Genomic DNA, 11,622 nt, shown 5'->3' with positions numbered 1-11,622 from the left:
CCCCCCATCTTGAACACAACTGTGTCTGCATAATCTCGATTGCTCAGTGTTCAGGCCCCCATTTCAGAGTACACAAATTCACTTAATCTTCTCAAATATTATTGATAGGGAATTTTAAGGTATTTAATCTAATGAATTGCAACCAGACCGTCAAATAAAAATGAATACATGTTAAAGAAAATGATTAAACAATGACCACAGTTAACACAACTGCACGCCATTATGGAACATACTAAATGATTGACCAGCTAATCAATATTTCAAAGGGAGTGAAAGAGCAAATGCAAGGTTTGATTGAACTATCTTCAGTCCATCAAAGCAAAATGTAACGAGCATGCACACCGTGTATTGCAGGCCTATATCTACTACAGTATAGGAGAGAATTGATCTCAAACTGACTCCAAAGAAAAGTAGCTTAATCAATTAACAAAATTACTGTTTTGAATTGTGGGAAAAATAAAGTGTAAATAGATTACAAAACATGTGGATGACAGGGATTCCCCCCCCCCCATTTAAAAAAAAAAAATCATGTACCTGCTTTTAAATAATTTACTTGTGAACATAAAATATTTTGGCAAATACGTTTCATGTCGGATACACTCCCATTCACACAACTCCGCCCCTCTGTTTCCTTTTGTATCTAAAATTAGGCCCAGTCATGTTATTGATGCAACTCTGAACAGCCTCCTGATGAACTGTTCGGAAGAAGAAACTCAAAGAGAGGCGGACTTGCTCCTCTGCCCCACCAGCGCATGCTTCCCAAAGAGGGTCTTCTTCATGTTTCCCTTCGTCTCTGAAAGGACCCTGGTGGAATTTAGGAAGTCAAATTGAGCGCTCGTACCAGGTCTTTTCTCTGCCTCTCTCGCTAACACCACAGACTGCCCAATAAAGGGCCTGGATTCAGCTGATCCTGTCAGAAGGCCAATAAAACGGCCGGCTGCTTTGTGTGCAGGAAGTGAGGAAGGACGAACACTGCCAACAGTGTGCTGCGACGCTTAAAGGAGGAGGCCGAGCAGAAAACCAATACATCACAGGAGCCACTCTGGGTAACTGAGGAAATGTGAACAGAGGGAAGGAGTGAGATAAAGAAAGAGAGAGAAGTCTTCTTTTAACCGACTGCTGTTTCACTGCCAGCAGGGTGTTATCCCATTGTGAAGTGCAAAGGTTCACAGCATCACACTGGGTCAAAAGTTTAGATGACGCTCTGAAATGAAACAATACATAAACAAAAAAAGCAAACAAAGACTGTCCAGACCAAATGTAATAACACTAATAAAATCCCAAAATTAGCAAAGTTACATTTTTTTAGGTCCAGTATAAAGAAAATGTAAGTTCCAGTTTTTAAGAATGGATATGAGCTGAGGTAGCAGTTAATTAATTCAGTCAATTCATGCTTTGGCCAGCATGCCAATGTTACTTCTTGTTGGATTGGGATGGAATGGAGTGTCACAGGGGGAAGTCACTGGCCAGGGAAAGCTCTATGCAGCCAGCCCAGGTCACATGGTCAGACTGGAATAAAAGGCAGTACTGACTGTGGATTTGGAAAGAAGGCCTCCCACAGCCTTGCCAAGAAAGTACTCCTCCATTGAGACAAAATGCTTCAGTGCAAATGGATTGGATTGAACTAAGCCAGGGGATCTGTGGTTTCTGTTTGAGCTCCAAGAAGCCCTGACAAGGGTTGGAAAAAGGTTGTCATATAGTATTTCCGTTGGCACCCGCTATCAGTAACACAGGCCTTGCTTAAGGTTGTATTGTTCCAATGGAAGTTTATGAATTGTTCTGGATAAGGAAAAGGCATCTTACTCCATCTAGTGGTCAGTCAGACACACGCACACTTCCAGTGCAGCGCTCCAATGGCCCAAGAACTGCAACACATTTTGCATACACAGAGAAACACCAAAACATTTTGTTTGTATAAACAAGGCATGTTTCATTCCATCGAGATGTGAAAAAAATATTGTGTCAGGTTCACGTGTGCCCCCTCCGTACACACTTGAACATAAACAGGTAATGATTTGTCAATGAGCTGTGCCGTGCTGTCAGAGTCAGACTAATGAGTTGTGGAAGAAGTTGCGTATGTGCTGAGCCATGGCCTGGACCACGATGGGCTCCAGTTCATGGGTCCCTGCGTTGTACAGCTGGTGGATACTGGAGTAGTGCTGGAGCAGGGCCATGGCTTTGACCATCCCTACTCCAGGGATCTGCTGAACCAGGGACATGACCAGGGGGTCCAGCAGCCGAGACACACTCCTCCTGAGGAACGGGTTGTCTTTACTCTCTCCGTTAGACTATGGTCGATCTGACTGTATGTCAGTTTGAGTTTAACACATATTTGTGGAATCAGGATAATCTTTGCAAAGTGTCAATGCTAGACCAAACTCTTCACTCGTTTTCTCTCATGTGTGAAAGTTTGACTTACTGTTTGAGAAGCTGGGAGGCTTCCAGCTGGCTGGGAGGCTTCCAGCTGGCTAGCAACAGGTAGCAGTTTGAGACCGAGCTCATACACCACAAACTATTGCATGGCAGGAAAGTACTGTTCACTGAGCCGGGTCTTCTCCACCACCACGATGCCCTGAAGGCGGCTGTTGGCCTTGCATAGAGAGGGAGACAAGATTAGAACATCACCATAGAAAAACAGATGTCGTATAGAGATACATTACAATATTATATATCAGTAGTTCAGCCATACACAACACGGGCTATCTGAACTAGATTATGCTGTAGGATGTGAAGGTAAGTGCAAAAATAAAGAAAACAACAATATACAGTCGTGGCCAAAAGTTTTTAGAATGTCACAAATATTAATTTCCACAAAGTTTGCTGCTTCAGTGTCTTTCGATATTTTTGTCAGATGTTACTATGGAATACTGAAGTATAATTACAAGCATTTCATAAGTGTCAAAGGCTTTTATTGACAATTACATGAAGTTGATGCAAAGAGTCAATATTTGCAGTGTTGACCCTTCTTTTTCAAGACCTCTGCAATCTGCCCTGGCATGCTGTCAATTAACTTCTGGGCCACATCCTCACTGATGGCAGCCCATTCTTGCATAATCAATGCTTGGAGTTTGTCAGAATTTGTGTGTTTTTGTTTGTCCACCCGCCTCTTGAGGATTGACCACACGGTCTCAATGGGATTAAGGTCTGGGGAGTTTCCTGGCCATGGACCCAAAATATTGATGTTTTGTTCCCCGAGCCACTTAGTTATCACTCTTGCCTTATGGCAAGGTGCTCCATCATGCTGGAGAAGGCGTTGTTCGTCACAAAACTGTTCCTGGATGGTTGGGAGAAGTTGCTCTCGGAGGATGTGTTGGTACCATTCTTTATTCATGGCTGTGTTCTTAGGCAAAATTGTGAGTGAGACGACTCCCTTGGCTGAGAAGCAACCCCACACATGAATTGTCTCAGGATGTTTTACTGTTGGCATGTCACAGGACTGATGGTAGCGCTCACCTTGTCTTCTCCGGACAAGCTTTTTTCCGGAAGCCCCAAACAATCGAAAAGGGGATTCATCAGAGAGAATGACTTTACCCCAGTCCTCAGCAGTCCAATCCCTGTACCTTTTGCAGAATATCAGTCTGTCCCTGATGTTTTTCCTGGAGAGAAGTGGCTTCTTTGCTGCCCTTTTTGACACCAGGCCATCCTCCAAAAGTCTTCGCCTCACTGTGCGTGCAGATGCACTCACACGAGCCTGCTGCCATTCCTGAGCAAACTCTGTACTGGTGGTGCCCGATCCCGCAGCTGAATCAACTTTAGGAGACAGTCCTGGCGCTTGCTGGACTTTCTTGGTCGCTCTGAAGCCTTCTTCACAACAATTGAACGGCTCTCCTTGAAGTTCTTGATGATGTGATAAATGGTTGATTTAGGTGCAATCTTACTGGCAGCAATATCCTTGCCTGTGAAGCCCTTTTTGTGCAAAGCAATGATGACGGCACGTGTTTCCTTGCAGATAACCATGTTTGACAGAGGCAGAACAATGATTCCAAGCACCACCCTCCTTTTGAAGCTTCCAGTCTGTTATTCGAACTCAATCAGCACGACAGAGTGATCTCCAGCCTTGTCCTCATCAACACTCACACCTGTGTTAACGAGAGAATCACTGACATGATGTCAGCTGGTCCTTTTGTGGCAGGGCTGAAATGTAGTGGAAATGTTTTTTTGGGATTCAGTTAATTTGCATGTCAAAGAGGGACTTTGCAATTAATTGCAATTCATCTGATCACTCTTCATAACATTCTGGAGTATATGCAAATTGGCATCATACAAACTGAGGCAGCAGACTTTGTGAAAATTAATATTTGTGTCATTCTCAAAACTTTTGGCCACGACTGTAGTGTATTATTAGGGCGTTAGACCACCACGAGCCGCCAGAACAGCTTCAATGTGCGTTGGCACAGTGTCTGGAACTCTATTGGAGGGATGTGACACCATTCTTCCATGAGAAATTCCATCATTTGGCATTTTTATGCATGACGGGATGTTAATTGCTTAATTACCTCAGGAACCACACCTGTGTGGAAGCACTTGCTTTTAATATACTTTGTATCCCTCATTAACTCAAGTGTTTCCTTTATTTTGGCAGTTACCTGTAGCAGCATAATCAAGTCGTAGTGGTTTAATGGTGTAGTGCCAAACACCAAAAGAAGACTTATATTTCTAAACCGAACAAGGTTTCTTTTGTAGTTGTTACCAACCACATTGTCAGTTTCAGAGACATACAGGATGCAGCTCTTGTTAAAAGGTTGAAAGTCCACCACACCAAGTTCTTCCTCAAATATGTTTCTCACGTCCAGTTCCTGGAATCAAGACTGGGAGAGAACGAGTGTCACTGAAGTCTTGTTAGCTTTTGACATTATCGATCAGTCTGCTGCTGGAAAAACTTGTGTTATGGCTTTACACCCCCTGCTATAATGTGGATAAAGAGTTACTTGTCTAACGGAACACAGAGGGTGTTCTTTAATGGAAGCCTCTCAAATATAATCCAGTTAGAATCAGGAATTCCCCAAGGTAGCTGTAACAATATGCGCTGAGAGTCAGGAAGCAAGTTCAGGAAGTGAGTGTTTTAATAAATAAACGTAATAGAAAACACAAACAACGCACAGATATGACGCTGGAACAGAAACAATAATGCCTGGGGAAGAAACCAAAGGGAGTGACCTATAAAGGGCAGGTAATCAAGGAGGTGATGGAGTCCAGTTGAGTGCCATTATGCGCGTAACGCTGGTGACAGGTGTGCGCCATAACGAGCAGCCTGGTGACCTAGAGGCTGGAGAGGGCCCCTTGCTTTTTAAATTTTTTACTAACGACATGCCACTGACTGAGTAAAGCCAGAGTGTCTATGTATGTGGATGACTCAACACTATACACGTCAGCTACTACAGCGACTGAAATGACTGCAACACTCAACAAAGAGCTGCAGTTAGTTTCAGAGTGCCACAAGAGGTCAATTCACAGTCCCCAGTCCAGAACAGACTATGGCAGGCCACAGTACTACATAGAGCCATGACTACATGGAACTCTATTCCACATCAAGGAACTGTCGCAAGCAGTAAAATTAGATTTAAAAAACAGACAACAAAACTCCTTATGGAACAGCGGGGACTGTGAAGCAACACAAACATTGGCACAGTCACATGCATACACACACACACACACGATAACATATGCACTATACATACAAATGGATTTAGTACTGCAGATATGTGGTAGTGGTGGAGTAGGAGCCTGAGGGCACACAGTGTGTTGTGAAATCTGTGAATGTATTGTAATGTTTTTAAAATGGTATAAACTGCCTTAATTTTGTATTTATTCCCCTTGGAAGAGGATCCATAATAAATACAAATACAAAATACAAATTCAACAACACCACGTTCAAAATGGAACAGACTGGGAGAGAACGGCTGTCACTAGTTACCCCAGCCACAAAGTCATGATTATAGCTAAACCTTGCCCATTTCTACACTTCTGATTTTAAACCTAACCTTAACCACACTGCTAACCTTATGCCTAACCTTAAATTAAGTTGACTTTGTGGCTGTGCTATCTAGTGGAAACCAAAGAGAACTGTCTTGCTGCTGTTTCCAATTTTCAACAAAACAATGTCACGACATTGCTTTTGTCGAATAAACCTGGGTCAATGGAAATCTGTCTACTGGCTGTCCGCCGGCAGTTTCGATTGTTTGTTCTTACCGGTAGTATCGATTGCTTGTTTGTTTGTAAAATTGTAAATGCTTGCTTACGTGTAAATGCTTGCTTACGAGCCCTTCCCAACGATGCATAATTTAAAAATAATACAAATAAAATAATAACACAAGTAGAGGAATTAATGACACAATTAATGACATTTAATCCTAGTAAAAATTCCCTGTCTTAGGATCACCACTTTAATTTAAGAATGTGACATGTCAGAATAATAGTTGAGAGAATGATTTATTTCAGCTTTTACTTCTATCATCACATTCCCAAACTCATTTAGTATTTGGTAGCATTGTCTTTAAATTGTTTAACTTGGGTCAAACGTTTCGGGTAGCCTTCCACAAGCTTCCCACAATAAGTTGGGTGAATTTTGTCCCATTCCTCCTGACAGAGCTGGTGTAACTGAGTCAGGTTAGTAGGCCTCCTTGCTCATAAAACACATTTTCAGTTCTGCTCACACATTTTCTATAGGACTGAGGTCAGGGCTTTGTGATGGCCACTCCAATACCTTGACTTTGTTGTCCTTAAGTCATTTTGCCACAACTTTGGAAGTATGCTTGGGGTCATTGTCCATTTGGAAGACCCGTTTGCGGCCAAGCTTTAACTTCCTGACTGATGTCTTGAAATGTTGCTTCAATATATACACATAATTTCCCTCCTCATGATGCCATTTATTTTGTGAAGTGCACCAGTCTCTCTTGCAGCAAAGCACCCCCACAACATGATGCTGCCACCCCCGTACTTCACAGTTTGGATGGTGTTCTTCGGCTTGCAAGCCTCCCCCTTTTTCCTCCAAACATAACAATGGTCATTATGGCCAAACAGTTCAAATTTTGTTTCATCAGACCAGATGACATTTCTCCAAAAAGTACTTTCTTTGTTCCCATGTGCAGTTGCAAACCGTAGTCTGGCTTTTTTTATGGCGGTTTTGGAGCAGTGGCTTCTTCCTTGCTGAGCGGCCTTTCAGGTTATGTGAATATAGGACTCGTTTTACTGTGGATATAGATACTTTTGTACCTGTTTCCTCCAGCATCTTCACAAGGTCCTTTGCTGTTGGTCTGGGATTGATTTGCACATTTCGCACCAAAGTACGTTAATGTCTAGGAGACAGAACTTGTCTCCTTCCTGAGTGGTATGACGGCTGCGTGGTCCCATGGTGTTTATACTTGCGTACTATTGTTTGTACAGATGAACGTGGTACCTTCAGGCGTTTGAAAATTGCTCCCAAGGATGAACCAGACTTGTGGAGGTTTACAATTTTTATTCTGAAGTCTTGGCTGATTTCTTTTGATTTTCCCATGATGTCAAGCAAAGAGGCACTGAGTTTGAAATACATCCACAAGTACACCTCCAATTGACTCAAATGATGTCAATTAGCCTATCAGAAGCTTCTAAAGCAATGGCATAATTTTCTGGAATTTTCCAAGCTGTTTAAAGGCACAGTCAACTTTGTATGTAAACTTCTGACCCACTGGAATTGTGATGCAGTGAATTATAAGTGAAATAATCTGTCTGTAAACAATTGTTGGAAAAATTACTTGTGTCATGCACAAAGTAGATGTCCTAATCGACTTGCCAAAACTATAGTTTGTTAACAAGAAATTTGTGGAGTGGTTGAAAAACAAGTTTTAATGACTCCAACCTAAGTGTATGTAAACTTCCGACTTCAACTGTATATACATGGAGTACCAGTACCATATCAATGTGCAGAGGTACGAGGTATTTGAGGTAGATACTGTATGTACATGAAGGCAGGTTAAAGTGACTAGGCATCAGGGTAGATAAGAGTAAAATAATGAACAGAGTAGCAACAACAAATGATGAGTGTAAACATGTGTGTGTGTTGTACTGTTTGCTGGACGGTAGCAGAGTGAACAGTGGATGGCTTGGGTGGCTAGGGTTTTTGGCAATTTTTCGAGCCTTCCTCTGACACTTCCTGATATAGAGGTCCTGGACGGCAGGGAGCTCGGCCTCAGTGATGTATTGGGCTGTCCGCACCACCCTCTGTAGCGCTTTGCGGTCAAGGGTGGTGCATTTGCCATACCAACTGGTGATGTAGAACTTCTTGAGGAGCCGAGGGTTCATGCCACATCTTTTCAGCCTCCTGAGAGGGAAGAGGCGTTGCCGTGCCCTCTTCACGACTGTGCGGGTGTGTGGACCAAGTTAAGTCCTTAGTGATGTGGACGCCAAGGAACTTGAAGTTCTTGACCCGCTCCACAACAGCCCTATCGATGTGGATGGGGGGCGTGCTCTCCCATCTTTCTCCTAAAGTCCACGATCAGCTCCTTGGTCTTATTGACGTTGAGGGAGATGTTGTTATCCTGGCCTTCTCCCTGTAGGCTGACTCATCGCCGTCGGCGATCAGGCCTACCACCATCGTGTTGTCAGCAAACTTGATGATGGTGTTGGAGTTGTGCGTGGCCACGTAGTCGTGGGTGAACAGAGAGTACAGGAGGGGACTAAGCACACACCCCTGACGGGTCCCTGTGTTGAGGGTCAGCGTGGTGGAGGTGTTGTTGCCTACCCTAATCACATGTCAGGAAGTCCATGGTCCAGTTGCAAAGGGAGAGGTTTGGAGGTGATGAGTTTGGAGGGGACTATGGTGTTGAATGCTGAGTTGTAGTCTGAACAGCATTCTCACATAGATATTTCCCCTCGTGTCACGGTGGGAGAGAGCAGTGTCAAGTGCAATTGAGATTGCGTCATCTGTGGATCTGTTGGGGCAGTATACGAATTGGAGTGGGTGTAAGGTGTCTGGGATGATGGTGTTGATGTGTATCATGACCAGCCTTTCAAAGCACTTCATAATTACAGATACTAGTGCTACAGGGCGATAGTCATTTAGGTAGGTTATTTTGAAGGTCTTGGGAACAGGGACAATGGTGGTCAGCTTGACATATGTTGGGAATACAGACTGGGACAAGGAGAGATTGAAAATGTCCGTAAAGACACCTACCAGCTGGTCTGTGCATGCCTTGAGAACGCGCCCTGGTATTCCATCTGTTTGTTAACATGTTTCAACGTTTTGCTCACATCGGCCACGGAGAGCGAGATCACACAGTCACCCGGTTCAAGCAAGGCACATTGTTATATTCCTCGAAGCGAGCATAAAAGGCATTTAGCTCATTTGGGAGTTCTGCATCACTGGGCAAATCATCCCTTTGTAATCAGCTATAATCTGCAAACCCTGCCACAAGGTGTAATAGGATTCCACCTTCCTCCTGTATTGGCCCTTTGCATTTTCGATGTCTCGTCGGAGGTCGTAGCGAGCTTTCTGGTATGCGTCCATGTCCGTGTCCCGTTCCTTGTAAGTGTGTAACGTTCGTCGTCTGAAGATGAGGAATCATCGGACCAAAGCGCAGCGTGGTAAGTGTTCATGTTAATTTATTAAAACAGAACACTAAACAAAATAACAAAGAGAAATAACGAAACAAAACAGTCCTGTCTGGTACAGACACAAAAACAGAAAACAACTACCCACAGAACACAGGTGGGAAAAGGCTACCTAAGTATGGTTCTCAATCAGAGACAACGACAGACAGCTGCCTCTGATTGAGAACCACACCCGGCCAAACACACAGAAATAGAAAACATAGAACACAAAACATAGAATACCCACCCCAACTCATGCCCTGACCAAACCAAAATAGAGACATAAAAAAGGAACTAAGGTCAGAGCGTGACAAAGTGGTAGCTCTAGCCTTTAGCTCAGCACGGATATTGCCTGTAATCCATGTTTTTTTGGTTTGGATACGTTCTTATAGTAACTGTGGAGATGATATCCCCTATGCACTTATTGATGAAGCCCGTGACTGTTGTGGTCAACTCCTAAATTTAGACATGGATTGTATATGTGTGCCATTCAGAGGGTGAACGGGCAAGACAAAATATTTAAGTGCCTTTGAACGGGGTATGGTACTAGATGCCAGGTCAATCAATCAAATTCAATCAAATGTATTTATAAAGCCCTTTTTACATCAACAGATGTCACAAAGTGCTTATACAGAAACCCAGCCTAAAACCCCAAACAGCAAGCAATGCAGATGTAGAAGCACAGTGGCTAGGAAAAATTCCCAAGAAAGGCAGGAACCTAGGAAGAAACCTAGAGAGGAACCAGGCTATGAGGGGTGGCCAGTCCTCTTCTGGCTGTGCCAGGTGGAGATTATAAGAGTACATGGCCATTAAGGCCAGATTGTTCTTCAAAATTTTCAAACATTTAAAGATAACCAGCAGGGTCAAATAATAATCACAGTGGTTGTAGAGGGTGCAACAGGTCAGCACTTCAGTTGTAAATGTCAGTTGGCTTTCATAGCTGAGCATTCAGAGGTCAAGACAGCAGGTGCTGTAGACAGAGAGAGAGGGAGGGAGTGAGAGAGCGAGCGAGAGAGAGTTGAAAACAGCAGGTACAGGACAAGGTAGCATGAAACTGGAGCTTTGCACAACCAAGTGGACTGGAGACAGCCAGGAGTCATCAGGCCAGGTAATCCTGAGGGTCCATGGTCCAAGGGCTCAAGTCCTCCTGGAGGGAAGGGAGAGAGAGAGAATTAGAGGGAGCATACTTAAGTTCACACAGGACACCAGATAAGACAGGAGAATTACACCAGATAGGACAGACTGACCCTAGCCCCGCAGCACATAGACAATTGCAGCATAGATAATGGAGGCTGAGACAGGGGGGGGGGGGTCGGGAACACTGGCCTCGTCCGACAATACCCCCGGACAGGGCCAACCAGGCAGGATATAACCCCGCACATTGCCAAAGCACAGCCCCCACACTACTAGAGGGATATCAATTTACCACCAACTTACTACCCTGTGACAAGGCTGAGTATAGTCCATGAAGATCTCCTCCACCTCCACAAGCACGAGGGGATGCAAGACTGGACAGGAAGATCACGTTAGTGATACAACCCACTCAAGTCGAGTATAGCTCAAAAAAGCCTGGCACGACGTGATTCACCCCTCCTAGGGACGACACGGAGGAGCACTAGTAAGACAGTGACTCATCCCCCGTAATAGGGTCAGGCCGAGAATCCCAGTGGGGAGAGGGGAGCCGGCCAGGCAGAGACAGCAAGGGCGGTTCGTCATTCCAGTGCCTTGCCATTCACCTTCGCACCCCTGGGCCAGGCTACACTCAATCATAGGACCTACTGAAGAGATGAGTCTTCAGTAAAGAATTAAAGGTTGAGACAGAGTCTGCGTCTCTCACATGGATAGGCAGATCATTCCATAAAAATGTAGCTCTATAGGAGAAAGCCCTGCCTCCAGCTGTTTGCTAAGAAATTCTAGGGACAATAATGAGGCCTGCGTCTTGTGACCGTAGCGTATGAGTAGGTTTTGTACGGTAGGACCAAATCAGGGAGAGAGGTAGGAGCAAGTCCATGTAATGCTTAGTTCGGTAACAATAAAACCTTGAAATCAGTCCTA

The 11,622-nt window shown here is 44.2% G+C and overlaps 1 pseudogene; it reads right to left on the bottom strand.

Annotated features, from left to right (window-relative positions):
- Positions 1-2,045: 2,045 nt before the first annotated feature.
- On the bottom strand, positions 2,046-9,484 carry LOC139539328 (Fanconi anemia core complex-associated protein 24-like; annotated as a pseudogene).
- Positions 9,485-11,622: the final 2,138 nt, after the last annotated feature.

Source organism: Salvelinus alpinus, chromosome 15, assembly GCF_045679555.1.
Source record: "Salvelinus alpinus chromosome 15, SLU_Salpinus.1, whole genome shotgun sequence".
Classification (NCBI taxonomy): domain Eukaryota; kingdom Metazoa; phylum Chordata; class Actinopteri; order Salmoniformes; family Salmonidae; genus Salvelinus; species Salvelinus alpinus.
The sequence above is the reverse complement of the archived record's forward strand: the minus strand, read 5'-3'. Positions and strand labels throughout refer to the sequence as shown.